We start from the raw sequence: 15,091 nt of genomic DNA, 5'->3' as shown, positions 1-15,091 counted from the left end.
TATTAATGAGTCAAAAACTTTAATAACCTCTGAAAGTGAACCTTAATGTGAAGTGAAGACCTGTGAACCATTTATTCAAACATTAATAACCTGTGGAAGTGTACTTAAATGCAAAGCAAAGACGAATAGATCATTAAGTAACAAGTTTAATATTTATGACTCTTGTTGGAAAATCATCAATAGTTTTACCAAATTGATTTACTAATAAAACTGAAGCAAGTTAAGTTTTCTTTAGTACAAATTTTAATAAAACTAACTTTTGTAAAATAAACAATACAACTGGGTGGTAAATACTGCAGAGAAACAAAATACAGGAACATTACAGTGCTCTTAACAACTTAACCTAGTTTTCGATGTAGAGCTCCTCAAAAACTTGGTGTACTTTTAAAGTGTTGTTAAATACAAACAAACCTTGAACAGAAATGTAAAGGAAATCTACAAATATGGAGCTCCTTGGAAATACAGAACACATAGTGCTGTTAATAGAAATACTGAATGGAACAAGTGGAAGTTTAGAATGTTTTGAATAGAAATTAAAACAAAACAAAACAAAGAAAACGCTGCAAATGCAGAGACACATATGCACTATGGAAGAAAATTAAGTGCACTTAACAAATAATCCCTGTAGCCAAAAAAAAAAGAAAAAGAAAAAAAAAAAGAAAAGAAATTTGAATGAAAAAGAAAATAGTCTTGAAGACCTACATCAAACTTTGTTTTTTTCACTTGGCCCTCCCAATGGGGAGAAGTTCCCCCTCTGCTTTCATTCCTTCTACCTTTTCTTTTAGGTCCCCCTCGATAACAGCCTGGAAACGTTTTGCGAAGTTTAGCACAGTTTCCTTTCGTGGTGCACTGTCAGTTAAATCTTTAAACAGGTCAGGGGCAGCAATTGCCACTTCTCCAATTGCTGCAGTTGAAACCACCGTATTTCTGTCAACTCTGTGTTTATCGAATGCCTTAGACATAACACCAACTTTCTTGAAAGTCTTCAGGATTGAAGTGTAACGCTGAACTGCGTCTTTTGCTGTACTAACTGCAAAAAGAAAAAAGAAGAATATGATAAATTAAAAGATAGATTATGGAAGGTAGATTGTTAGATAAACAGAAAGAGAACAGAGAAAAAGGGATTATGAGTATTGAATGTTTTATTATTTAATGGTATGCAGAAAATATTCTTACTAAATATTCATTGTTTCAAATTTCTAAAAGTTTTTCAAAAGCAGCATGAAAGCTCTATGGGAAGCCCTAAATTTCATTATCAAAAGTGTAATCATAAATTTAAATAAAATAATTGTATTTTGGCGTGATTTTTGAATCAGAGAAAACTAACTGAACTTCATTTTTGAATAATTTTCCAATTATCCAAAAGGGGACCCTCTATGCCAACATGCCGTACGTGAACAGCACTTGAGATTGTATTCCTAGGCCCAGTTTATGCCTCTCTACAAATATGGAGCTCATCAAAAACAAATGTGGAGGATCACTGTAAAATGTGCCACTTTATGATTGGACCTTGGTCAATTAAAATAAATAAATAACCAGCAACATCGGATAGACTGCCAAGACAGCTGCCTGCTGTATCTCTCTCTGTAAGAAGTCTTCCCATTTTACTACAATTTGACCCTAATCACCAAAATCAGTTTTAAAATTTAAGCCTACCATAAAAATGAGAATATAAAAATAAAAAGAAGAAGCAACAAAGACTAAATATTATTTATCAGAATCTTTAGTTGTAGTATTTACTCCTGTATGTGTATTGTTAATAAATTTCATTAATTTTATTACAATTTTGTCCTCCATGTGTTGACAATTAAATGCTCTATTTGTTGTCTGAATTCTCACAAGTCTTTCAGATAAATCCACTGACAAACCTCCTCTAGTTTATATTAACTTTAATTTATATAACAGCCCTTTCTAGGCATGTTCTCATATTGTTAAAGTGGAATTCCCCTGGGTTAAAGGGGGAGGGCTCATCTGATACATTTGATGACTTCAGTACCAAGCAATACATGTATAACATAATAATACTGTTGCTGCTGTAACTTACTGCGCCGCATACTCTTCAAGGACAATTTACTCTTGTATCTTTTCTTCATCTTCTTTATATCTTTTTTTTTTAGAGGAGGATGGTGTGGAAGATGATGTGGTGGAAGAAGTGGACAGGGTTGTATCATCAGTGGAAGAGTCACTGTCTTCCACAGTGATTGGTTCTCCTTTTTTGGGTTTCTCCTCTTTTGGTTTAGCTGAGAGACAAAAAGCACAGATACCAACAAATACAATTAACCACAAGCGATGGAAAATATTGCTATCACTTTCATTAGGGTTAAGTATATTGGTTACACTTTAGTATAAGGAACACATATAAACTATTATTAACTACGACTTTTCCCTCAAAAACTCCTAATTTACTGCTTATTAATAGTTAGTAAGGTAGTTGTTAAGTTTAGGTATTGGGTAGGATTAAGGGATGTAGAATAAGGTCATGCAGCACAAGGCATTAATATGTGCTTAATAAGTACTAATAAATAGCCATTACTCTAGTAATACACAGCAAATTGCCCAGTGTTCATTTAACTCCACAAGTGTACATTTTACACTTCTCTGGTGTATATATAGATCCCACCAGCCTGGTGTTTAACTAACACTTTCAAAAGTGTTGAATATACCCCTCGACAGTGTACATTGTTTTACACCAAAAGTGTACAATATACTCTAGTGTACACTGTGTATTACTCTCTGCAAGAGTGTATTATACACCAATTCAAAATGTTCATTTTTTACACTGATGGGGTAAAGTGCCTACCACACAGGCTTATTCTAAAAATGTACAAAGATTAATTGTGCTTTTAGCACTCTGGAATTAAAGAACATTTCTAAATTTCCAAATGTTCACCATTTTGCATTGTGTGTGTGTGTGTGTGTATTTGTGTATTATATATATATATATATATATATATATATATATATATATACCCCGATCACAAAAAACCTTTCAAACCAATTGGATTTATTTTCTCAGATTCAACATGCCACAAAGAAATGCAACTCGTGTTTACAAACACAATTAGTACAGCATGCATAAAAACAGTGTAACAGCATTAAAAGAACAAATCACTTAAATTATGACTGTATGAATTTCAGTCATTTGTGCAATTTTATTTTACTGAATGACAACATACACACTTAAACATGTGTATTGCATTGTATTAAAATATTAAAAGTACAGTCTACAAGGAACAGACAAATTCGAAGACCTGAGCACTAAAGCACTCTGGAAAAATTCTGGAAAAAGTGCTTTAAAACATGTAATGGAACAATATAAAGGTCATTTTGCTGAAATCCGTACGATATTTGAAGGTCAAAATGTCAATTTGCAGTTTTAAAAGAACAAATCATTTAAATTTGTATAACTATGAATTTCAGTCATTTGTGCAATTTCATATTACTGAATGACAACATACACACTTAAACATGTGTATTGTAGTAAAATGATAAAAGTACAAACTACAAGGAACAGACAAATTCGAAGACCTGAGCACTGAAGCACTCTGGGAAAAGCGCTAAAAAGTGCTTTATAGTAAAACATGTAACGGAACAATATAAAGGTCATTTTGCTGAAATCTGTATGATGTTTGAAGGTCAAAAGGCTTAAAGAAACGCAAGGTTTCAACATTCAAAAGGGAAACTTTCCTGCAAAGCCCCTCTTGGACTTGAAATGAGTGAAGATGTTCAACAAAACATACAGTTTCAAAATCAGAAGTCAACAAAAAATGCTGACCATTGAATTCAAATATGTCGGTAATTTTACTGAAGACAGGAATATCATCTTTCAATTCTGAACAAACAAGAAGTCCCGAGCGATATTCCGTCCCAAAACAAGAAATCCAAGAAAGAGTATTAACAAAACAGTCAATGTCAAGTTGCAGTTTTTCTGCAATCAGTTCACAATCCAGCAAGTTACAAAGCTGAACGCTTGTTACAGGTCCACACTCTATACTCTTGAAAGGCTGAGATTCCCAGTGGTATGCGATAGCCATCTGATGTTTAAGTGCTAATGACTTGGTAATGTTTTTGAAATTTTTTACACTTTTTTTAAAAAAGCGATGTTTTGCCTCATAGCGCATCCCCCAAACATGAACAAGTGGGCCTATCTTCCTGATGCATCGGGGATAGTGGATCATGAAGTGATGCTTGGGAATAAGATTTCTTGGATAGAGTTCTTTGAACAGCGTGTGGTGTTCACAGATCAAATGTTTCAGATAAACAGTCATTCCATTCGAGATGACTGGAGAAAACACAATATTTATTATCTGCAGTAGAAGCAGCAGTAATCTCCAGTGCTTATTTCCTACTTCAACCAGATCTCCAAAAATCAGTGGCAGATTTCTAATGAGGCAAAATGTCTGGATGGCATTGAGACCCAACCCATTCCCAGCTTGTTCAAATTTAACCATGGTAGGTCGGTTTTTGCGTTCAACATAACCATAGTTAAATGAGTAAATTCTGTTGCTCGCAGACTGTAAGGACACAACTTTGCTCTCCGACAGATAATCAAAAAGCAACTTCATCTCTAACTGTGCTACTCCCTCTAGCAAGTCATGCATGATATCCACTGCATAGTTTTCAGAAATATTAAAATACTCCAACTCATTAAGTAAACATGTTCTTTTGACACCAAATGATGACTGTGAAGCATCATCAGTAAGGAGGCTTTGACAGTGCTCAGCATGTAAAACTCTGTCACGCAGTATGATGTCCGGATGGTCATCAAAGAAAATGGTCTGAGAAGAAAGCTTATCAATTAGACAAAATCTGCAAAAATAGTTTGCGCTAAATGACTGTACAAATCCAAAGAGTGTGTGCACACCCAAATTATCACCAGTTACTTGAGCTATTGTTCCACGTATTGGTTCTTCAGAGAGTGGCAACTTAATTCCAGAACTCTCAAGAATTTTAATATCACACACAATAGGCTCCAGGATTGCATTAAAGCCATACCGCTGGACATCTTGTGTGTGAAAAAGTGCCAAAAGATGAATATTCATTAGGGCAGAGTTGACCTTAGGAGACAGGTTTCTTAAAAAAAAATACATACTCCCAACCTTATGCATGCCATGTTTAGATCCCAGAGGATTTGAGGTTTCAAAATCATCATAAAAAAGTTGTATTTGAAGAGACTTATTTTATTTGGAAAAAAGGGAATGCTCTTTAAAATAGCTACCATCACAAAACTCTCTTAAAATTTCTCTCTCCTCACTTGGCTGTACAAAATGTTTATGGATTTCTTCATTTCAGAACATGAAACTTAAAGTCTGCAATAAAGGAACATATACAAATTTATCAGTGACTGGCACTTGATCGTATGTACCTGTAGCTGTATTTCGCCTAGTGTCATATCTCTGTCCTAAAGGTATTTCAACTGGTTCTACAACACCCCAAGTCTCAAAGAAATACTTTTTCCATTTTGTTTCTGTTGTGAACTTAGAGAAGGGATTCTCAAGACTGTCAAAATATTCTTCAATAGCTTTCCTGTGTTCATCAGTTTCAATCAACTTAACAACATCCTCTTTAATGTTTGAGTGCAATTCATACACAAGTTCCTCCATATTTTCAGCCACTGATGTAACTACATTGGTGGGTACTCCACTACTCTGCAGTTTTGAAATTAGAGATGCACACATTTCTTGGGTTCGCAATGTTCTCTCATGACCACTTGTGCTCGGTTTTTCTGAAACTGTGCTAGAGGACTGCATGACAGAGGGACTAGAGGGAGGTTCTAATGAATGCATTTCAGAGCTTTTACTGTTGTGTCTACATTGGATATGTTTTCTAAAGCCAGAGAATGTAACAAATCTTTGACAACACCCATCCTGATCGCATACCAACTGTAACTTTCTGCCAGGAAAAATAGCATGAGTAAGCTTGAGATGGCGAATTAACTCTGTAACTGTATCAAAACTCAACTTGCAAACAAAGCACCTAAACATGTTTCAAAGATGACTGTGTAACAACACTTAATTAAGAATCTTGGCTCGAAGATCTCCGACTCGTGGGCTTTCACGGGTAATGCCTACATCAATGTTGTAAATCAAGATCTGAAGAAAGGTAAACATATTGTGCAAAGCGGCATCATATGAAATGCCAAACACATAATGAACTTTGAAAAGTTCATCAAAGGCTGAGAGAGAGGACTTAGCCATGCAGGGGATGAGCCGCTCATCCACAGCAATGTAGTAGCCATGGATGCTACTCTTCGAAGTGCCAACTGCCAAGATGTAGGGCTGTGTTGTCTGTGTTGATCCAAGGACTTCTTCAAAACTGCAACAAGAGCGCGGACGGGACAGAGCAAAGCTAGGGCTGAGTCTGCCTCCTCCGAAGGCAGCGCTTGCAGTTTCACTACCTGATCTCGAAAGGGAGTGGTAGGAACCTTGGGCACAATCCAGGCCGGGGTCTCAGGATAACGTGAGAGTCACCGGGCCCGAATTCCAGGCACGATTCGTCAACCGAAAATGCGTGCAGGTCCCCTACCCTCTTGAGCGAGGCCAAATGCAACCAGGAGGACGGTCTCTAGGGACAGTACTTTTAACTCAGCTGATTGCAAAGGCTCGAAGGGACGACCCCGGAGAGATGTAAGAACCAGGGTCAGATCCCAAGAGGGTACAGAGGGGGGCTGGGGAGGATTCAGTCTCCTCGCCCCCCTCAAGAACCTGACGGTAAATCGCTAGGGAAGCACGATCTGATCATCAACTGCATAGTGATGTGCGGCGATAGCGGCAACATACACCTTGAGGGTGGAGGGAGACAGCCTTCGCTCCAGGCCCTCTTGCAGAAAGGAAAGCACGGTTCTGACCGAACATGATCGGGGGTCCTCTTGGTGAGAGGAGCACCACTCGACGAACAGGTTCCACTTCAGCGCATAGAGGTTCCTCGTAGAAGGAGCTCTAGCGGAAGTGATAGTGTCTGCGACCGCTTGCGGGAGATCACTCAGAACCTCCGCGTCCCGTCCAGGGACCACACATGGAGTTTCCACAGGTCGGGACGCGGGTGCCAGAGGGTGCCCCGTCTCTGAGTCAGGAGGTCCTTCCTCAGAGGAATGGGCCAGGGAGGTGCTGTCGCGAGGAGCGTGAGGTCCGAGAACCAGGTCCGAGTGGGCCAGTATGGAGCCACTAACAAGACCTGCTCCTCGTCCTCCCTGACTTTGCACAGGAGCTGTGCGAGAAGGCTCACTGGGGGAAACGCATATTTGCGTAGGCCCCGGGGCCAGCTGATTGCCAGGGCATCCGTGCCGAGCGTGCCGCCGGTCAGGGAATAGAACAACTGGCAGTGGGCAGTCTCCGGGGAGGCGAACAGACCTATCTGTGCCTCGCCGAAGCACTGCCAGATCAGCTGGACCACCTGGGGATGGAGTCGCCATTCGCCCGGAAGCGGAGGCTGCCGTGAGAGCTCGTCGGCTGCACGGTTGAGCACGCCTGGGAGGTCAATGGCACGAAGCGACCTCAGATGCTTCTGACTCCATAGCAAGAGATGGCGGGCGAGTTGCGACATACGGCGGGAGCGTAGACCACCCTGATGGTTGATGTACGCAACGGCCGCAGTGCTGTCTGTACGTGCTTGTCTGTCAACAGCTCCTGGAAGCGGCCCAGTGCAAGACGTACTGCTAGCAACTCGAGGCAATTGATATGCCAATGCAGTTGGGGCCCCGTCCACAGACCCGATGCTGCATGCCCGTTGTACGTGGCCCCCCACCCCGTGGCAGAGGCATCTGTGTGGACCACAGCATGCCTGGACACTTGTTCGAGGGGAACTCCAGCCCGCAGGAACGAAGGGTCCGACCACTTGGTGAGGGTGCGACGGCAGTTCGGTGTCACGGGGACACGGAACGTACCGCGCTGCCACGCCCATCTCGGGACCCGGCCGCGGAGCCAGTGTTGAAGCGGCCTCATATGAAGCAATCCGAGCGGCGTGACTGCGGCTGCGGATGCCATATGCCCCAGGAGCCTCTGAAAGAGTTTCAGTGGGGCCGCCGTCCTGCGCTTGAGCGTACTCAGGCAGGTCAACACTGACTAGACGCGCTCCTCGGAGAGGCGCGCAGTCCAGGCGACCGAATCCAGTTCCCTACTGAGATAAGAGATCCTCTGCCCGGGGGAGAGTTTGCTCTTGTCCCAGTTGACCCGAAGACCCAACCGACTGAGGTGAGCTAACACCATGTCCCTGTGTTCGCACAACTGCTCCCGCAAATGGTACAAATGAGCCAGCGGGACGGGCTGGAAAGCGCTAGCCAGGCTTCCAGACACCGAACCAGCGGGACCAAATGCACCACAGACGTACCGGGCGTGGGGCAGCGAGGTAGAGTGCTGGACCCGACTCGGACGGCATAGCGGCCCGTAGTGTGGTCAGACTCTGCAAGGTGGCAGTGTGAATGGGAGACGGCACATGGGAGGCGGCCTCGACCAACACACTGGGACCTGCTGGCGAAGTGAGAGGGGGCTGAGAGTGGCGAGGTGGGGCCTCGTGCACTGCCAGCCACGCCCTCTTGGGACCTGGAGGGTTAGAAAACAGTTCTACTCCGTGGGCACCGCTGGTCTCCGGAGAGCCAGCGGCGGAACAAACCAAAATTCTCCACCCGGCCCTCCTCCGGGGAGGGAGCGATGCGGGCATCGTCTCCCGAAGAACTGTTTACCTCAGCTCCAGGTCACCCGTTTCTCCAGGACCGCTTCTCGCTAGCCAAGTGGCTTGGCTGCGGGCTGGATTTTAGGCCAGCTTGTGAGATGAGAGCATCGAGAAAGCGTACTTAGACGATGACACACCTCTGCAAGGCTAGCCAGGGGTGTTTCCGGACCACCATGGTAGACATTGTCTGGCCAGGGGCCTGCGCTATGACTTGCATCATGCGTAGCTCAACCCTGACTCAGAACTACCCATATGCAATGAGTGCTTTGGCCTTCCACAGACTTGCCGGGGGCCAAGACCCATGCAGGGCAGAGGTGGTGTGCCCGTAGCACTGCCACCCCACCACAGAGGGTAGTGAGAGAGAAAAAACTTTTAATGCAGATTATGACCCTTTTGGCGTTCCAACCAAAAAAGGCTTCCAAACTGCCAAGTTTTTCATGCACGTCCGGGCTAAGACAGGGGGCGGGGCAAGGCGAGTACGCGTCACACCACGCCCCCAGGGGCCCGGGAAAGCATGGTCGTTAACTCTGAATCTGATTCAGCATGAGCACATCACAACCGTGGGACGCTCAGCCTCATCTTCATGTCCAGAGCCCAACAACCCTCTCTCCAATGTAGCAGTCGACATCTGATCCTCTGCTGGAGCCCTGACTAAGATGCTAGGTCCCCCATGAGAAGGACTAGCAATCCACCCAGAAGCTACCAGCCATGTGAGAGAGTGAACGTGGTCGTCTAACTGAACGACGCACGGCGCTGAGCGCCGACGTGGCCATGTTTACCAAACATAAACCAGCCACGAACACAGTCATAACATGTTTGCGATGCATTAGAGGAGTGGGGGGCCCACGGAGATTGGCTCGGCAGGTAATGCCCCACTGTGATCCTCTGGTCACCCTGGCTTATTCACCAAAAGTAGTACTTTTCTGATTCAGAAAGAGAAACTAGATCGGGGAATAGGTGAGGGGATTCCACCTCATTTGAGGCACTCGAGTCTCGACCACGCATCTAGAGTGCCGAACAACGCGCTGGGTTGCCATGGCAACGCGCGCTGTCAGCCGGCAGCTCGACGGCACACGGCGCGCTGAGCGCTCAAGCCCTTACGAGAAAGGCAAGACGAACAACGCGCCGACGTGGGCATGCTCTCTTTTTTTTTACAAGAGAATATGAACCACCCACAAACACAGTCTCAGCACGCTAAGCAGACATGAGAGAAAGTGATTGTGGCCGTCAGTGAGGATAGGAAACGACCGCCTCCAGAAACGCACAGACAGAATGACGTCTTGAAAAAGACGCAGTGTCTGTCTGTGAAGCTCTTTTAGAAGCTCTTGTTCTTTGTGCCGAAGCACACAGGGAACAGCCGCGATGTGACTGCAGGTACACTTTTCACTCCCTGAGTCACACATACAGAGGAACCGGCCCAAATCGCAAACCAACGGGGCAAATAATGTTGTGAAAACAGCAGTTGAGAGCTGTATAACAGCTCGAGAAGCTCACTCTGGGAAAGCTTGCGGCCTCGCTGTAAGGTGCCATAAAGCCAGCACTGTAGAACAAAAGCTCTTCAAAGGCTTGCGAAGTCACTCTCAGACTAACAGCAGGAACACACAGGTTGGCTCCGAAGCGAAAGACAGAGTGCGATTGCATCTGCTCCCCTATTTATACCACCTGGCGGGGGCGGTGCACATTATGCAAATATCGCACGCCAACTTCATTGGCCTGTTGTAGTTCACTCGAAGCTGATAGGGCTCTCTAGCGATATCCCAATTCGTCGGTCACTACTGACGTACGTCGAACGTGACCGACTGAAAGGGAACACAATACACTCAGGTTAGAAGCAATAGTATCTATTTTATTTGTTCTCTGACAGAGCGCACAGCTTAAACTGAATGCACTGCTCCTCTCAGCCACGCAGAGAGAGAGGTGAAAGCAAGCAAAATCTCACGGCAGTACCGGGGGGGTCTCGGAAGCTAGATCAGGTTAACAAGTATATTTGTGCGCTTTCTTGGAAAAAAGTCGCAAAAGAGGTCTTAAAAGTCACTAAGTTGGCAACACTGATGCAGCCTTCCATCTCCATGTCCCAGCCCGCCGCTGTCCAAAACGGCATTACGGCAATTTAGCAAATCAAAGTTATTAATTATGAAGGCTATATTCAATATAAACTGGTAGTATTATTTTTCTTCAAAACTATCTAAAAATTGAATGCCTGTAGGAATAAAATTTAATGCTTTTTAATGCCATTTAAGGCCTTAATTTCTGCAAAATCCATTTAATGACTTTTAATGCCCCGCGGATACCCTGGATATTACGATAATTTCGATATATTATGCAGCCCTATTAGGTATGAAGTATAGCTAGTGTTGGAAAAGTCATAAAGTGTCAAGTCATTTTGAACATTTAATAAGCTTAGAGGGGGTTAATTATTTACCATTTTAGCTATTCATTATACAAAACAAATGAACTTATTTAATTATTAATGACAATATTCATCATTAAGTAAATAATACATTACATACTAGTGCTGCACGATAATGGTTAAACTGATAATCACGATTACTTTGCTCTTCAAAACTTCAAAAGATAAAACAGCGAAACTCCTAATATTATTTCCAATAATTCCAAACTATGTTCATTTTCCAGACTGAATTGTAGGTTGCAAAAGTGCATTCTGCAAACAGTAAGATGGAGATCCGTGTTGCATTTGTTGAAATTCATCACTGAAAGTTTGATCATGGCAGATTTAGTCACACAAATAGTACGAGTGGCTTGTGAAGAAACAAAGACTGGCAGTATGACACTTTCATTGCAGCAGAATTTCGCTGTGGAGATCGCTAAACTTCAGTGCACATGTTTGTTTTCAGACAGTATATCTTTTTAAGGGAAAAGCTCTATTTGGGGGATTTAAGCTCTTTGCATCTGGCAACCACAAGCGTATCCCAAAGAAAAAACGTTTCAAATAACGAGCGGGCCAATATCGTGACGATTATTTTTCATCATTTGAGAGAAGCAGATATCGTTATCACGATTAAAATACGATTAATCATGCAGCCGTATTAGATACCTTTAAATATTTTTAGTTTCAATAAAAAAAATCAACTATTTTTTAAACATTGCTTTATAAAGGACACATGAAAAACATTCAGCCAACAGACCTTTTTTCTTATTCTTGTTTAAGGTAACTGTTGCAGGTGTGTTGCTCTGCATTTACACTACAACACTTATTTTGACATAGGCTTGTCCAGTCCGTTGCTAACTTGCTACAGTTATCACTGTTAAGCATAGTTACTACAGGAGTTGCCAAGTGAATAATTTAGTATTTATGCATTTGTCACTCCTGAAACTTTGCAGTACATGTGAACAAGCTTTTCTTCCAATTGTGAAAAGAACACTTCCATTTATGGTGTAACTGACTGAGCTCACTCACACTGAAAGTCCTATTATAAGCAATGAATCTAAAAATTAAAATCTTATTTACATCATTGCATTATATGTCTCATTCATCACCATGCATATTACTCATCATAACTCACCTGCTGTAAGAGATGCAACCCGCTGCCTCAGAAAATCTCGTTCAGATTGCAGTTCCTTGATTACATTGTTCTGACCTTCGACCCGCTCCTTTAAGAGGTCAATCTCCCTTTTGTGTTTGTTGATCAGTTGTTCAGCAGTTGGCGCCAACTTCTTTGAGCAATCTACAGTTTAAATATAAAATTAAGAAAATAGCTTAAAACTTTGATCCATTAAATTAGAAAAATGTGTGTGTGTGTTTGTGTGTGTCAAAATGGTCAAAATATGATTGAAATCTCACATATTATCTATGAAAAATACATTTTTGTATTTTTTTGTTTTTCAATTGATGTTTTTATGTTGAAACAACCCTGCTGATTTGAATACAATTCAAGAATAATCTCACTATGAAAAACACAAAATAGTAACACTTGCAAATAATAAACAATAACAAAATAATAATAATATATGTTGCAAAACAAACTGTATTTTACAAATACAACATTTTGTAATTGTCTTTAATATTATCATTTTCACAAACTGAAATGCATGCAGTAGGCCTTTTTAAACTTTTCAAATGTTATTCTATTTTTATGGTTTGGGAAATGGATCTATCCCTAATTAGACCTACTGTTTTGTATTTTAAAGTCCTTTTGAGCACAAAAAGTATGCTTTCTGCATATATCGTAGTACTTTCACCCACGTGGTATAGTTAAAATGTGTGTGACGGTGGAACTTTCGGGAACATTTAAAATTGCGTATAAAACAATCCCTGTGGACTGGTTGCCCTTTGGCAGGCTGTAGAAATCGGATAAAAACTAACGTTACACTTATTTACACATATTTTAAAACGTATGTAAAGTGACAATTTCAGTGCATTTTTTGAATCCCTACATCTCATTGGTAAACTACCACCCTTGTACTTACCTTCCGTCTTGACTTTTTTAGATTTGGTCATCAAATGATCTGGAATCTCTCTCTTTTTTTAATTGTTCGTTTTGGACGTTCATTTTCGGGAGGGGCAGAAGTGCCGACTGAACTTGCCTCATCCATTGCCTTTATGCTGGCTCTTTTGGAAAAGATAAGTATTATATTAAATGAACAATGACTAAAAGTGTAAGCTGAATTCTGCAATAGCATGCCTAAAACGCCTGTTGCTTTCTCTTTATTGCTTACAGTCCAACTTATCTTAAAGCTTTAACGACAGACGAGGATGACTTCAGGCAAATGCGCGCCGTTTGTCCTTTCAGTTGAAACAACTGACCGTTAACGGCTCTGAGTTGAAAATTGCGAATATGTGACGTATTCCTGAGAGTCGCGCCTATTGGTGGACTTAACGTGATGAGGACCAATGAGGTATCATTATCCCTCCTTAACAGGCGAATATTCTTGTCGTATAAACTTGATATATTGATATTTTTGCTTTCTGTGTAACTTTTACAATTTGGAATGCCACTTGAATATAACCCATATGGCCCAAATATTGTTGGCTTGGAATTTACGTTTATATAATGATCTGCATTTCTCTGTTTGAAATCTTACAACCAGTAAAATGTCTTATGGGAATGACTGATTGCATGCAATGGGCCAATCAGACGTTTGCTTTTTCTTTTTTCTTTTTTTTCTTTAACGAAACCTTTGGGGGATGGGTAGAATTGAGCGCACTAATTATGATTGTGCGCAAGTTTAGTGTTTAGTCCAGCTTTACTTAATTAAAATTGACACTGAAGAGTCATCTACTTTACACCTGCAGAGACGGACTCCACTGGATCGTAAGTTGTTTTTAAATTGCATTATGAGCTCTCGCGAAAAATTATCATTTATCTTTTGAATCATTGAATCATGGGAACACTTAATATAAAGTGGGTCCATCTTGTTTTATTCTTTCTCGACACTGTCAGTTAAGCATTATATTAAGCCTGTAATTAGATTGGTAACACTTAATAAGTCATAATACTAAATAAATTACAAAAATATGTCCATTACTGTAAAAACATGAGGCTGAATAAGTGTTTTTTCTTTTTTTTTTTTTTTTTACTTTTCAAGATACCATGTCTTTACCAAGAAAGTTACTTTGCCATGTTGAGGGAAGACAAACAAAAAAGAAAACAATAAAGCTGATTAGGTGGCTGCAGAAGAAAAAACTCCTGAAGAAGAGGATGAAGTGCCTTCTTTGCAAGAGAAACATGAAGCTAAAATCTGCCAGTAAAAATGACTACTGCTTATGGTAAATACACTTCAAAGGTTCTGTGATATGAAATTCTATCTATCTATCTATGTATCATGTTCTTTAGGAGTTGTAGAATTCCTTAATGCATTAACATACAAAACAGTGACCTTTTTCATCACAGGAATTGTAAAAGTTCAAGACATCCTGGACAAACCTGTAATCAGACTGTCAGAACAGGGTCAATTTTTGAGAATTCGAGGTGCTCTCTATTCCAGTGGTTGAAATTTATTTACAGGTACTATTTCATGTGTTCTTATTTTCTCCAATTGAATGCACACCCACAGACATGACAATAGTTGTTATTAATTGCTATCTATCTATCTAATATATCTCTCTGTCTCTCTGTCTGTGAATGCCTGATGCCATAAAAATAACTGAAGACTTAAGATGCAAAAGCCTCTAAGTGCCATCTGAAATTTTCTTCTAAAATGAGCATTTTTATCAAGCTTGTATGTTTATGTTCAGTTATTTCACTTTAATGGCAATGAAAATGACCTATTAATTGCCATTAAAGTGAAATTACTGAACCTAAACATATGACCTTGATAAAAATGCTCATTTTAGAAGAAAATTTCAGACGGCACTTAGAGGCTTTTGAATCTGAAGTCTTCAACTATTGTTGATGAACTGAGAACTATTAAGTAATTATTTCTTTATCAGGTTCTCACAAGGGCTCAGGCTCAGGCAGATTGA

General features: G+C 41.1%; 1 long non-coding RNA gene across 1 annotated transcript; it reads right to left on the bottom strand.

The window, feature by feature from the left end:
- Positions 1-220: 220 nt before the first annotated feature.
- On the bottom strand, positions 221-14,382 carry LOC127508981 (uncharacterized). Its single transcript, XR_007929062.1, has 4 exons — positions 13,096-14,382; positions 12,192-12,353; positions 2,045-2,240; positions 221-1,030 (listed from the first exon to the last, which is right to left on the bottom strand). It is a non-coding gene; the product is annotated as an uncharacterized LOC127508981 (long non-coding RNA).
- Positions 14,383-15,091: the final 709 nt, after the last annotated feature.

Source organism: Ctenopharyngodon idella, chromosome 3 (assembly GCF_019924925.1).
Source record: "Ctenopharyngodon idella isolate HZGC_01 chromosome 3, HZGC01, whole genome shotgun sequence".
NCBI classification, from domain to species: Eukaryota; Metazoa; Chordata; class Actinopteri; order Cypriniformes; family Xenocyprididae; genus Ctenopharyngodon; species Ctenopharyngodon idella.
This window is presented reverse-complemented; position numbering and strand designations above follow the sequence as displayed.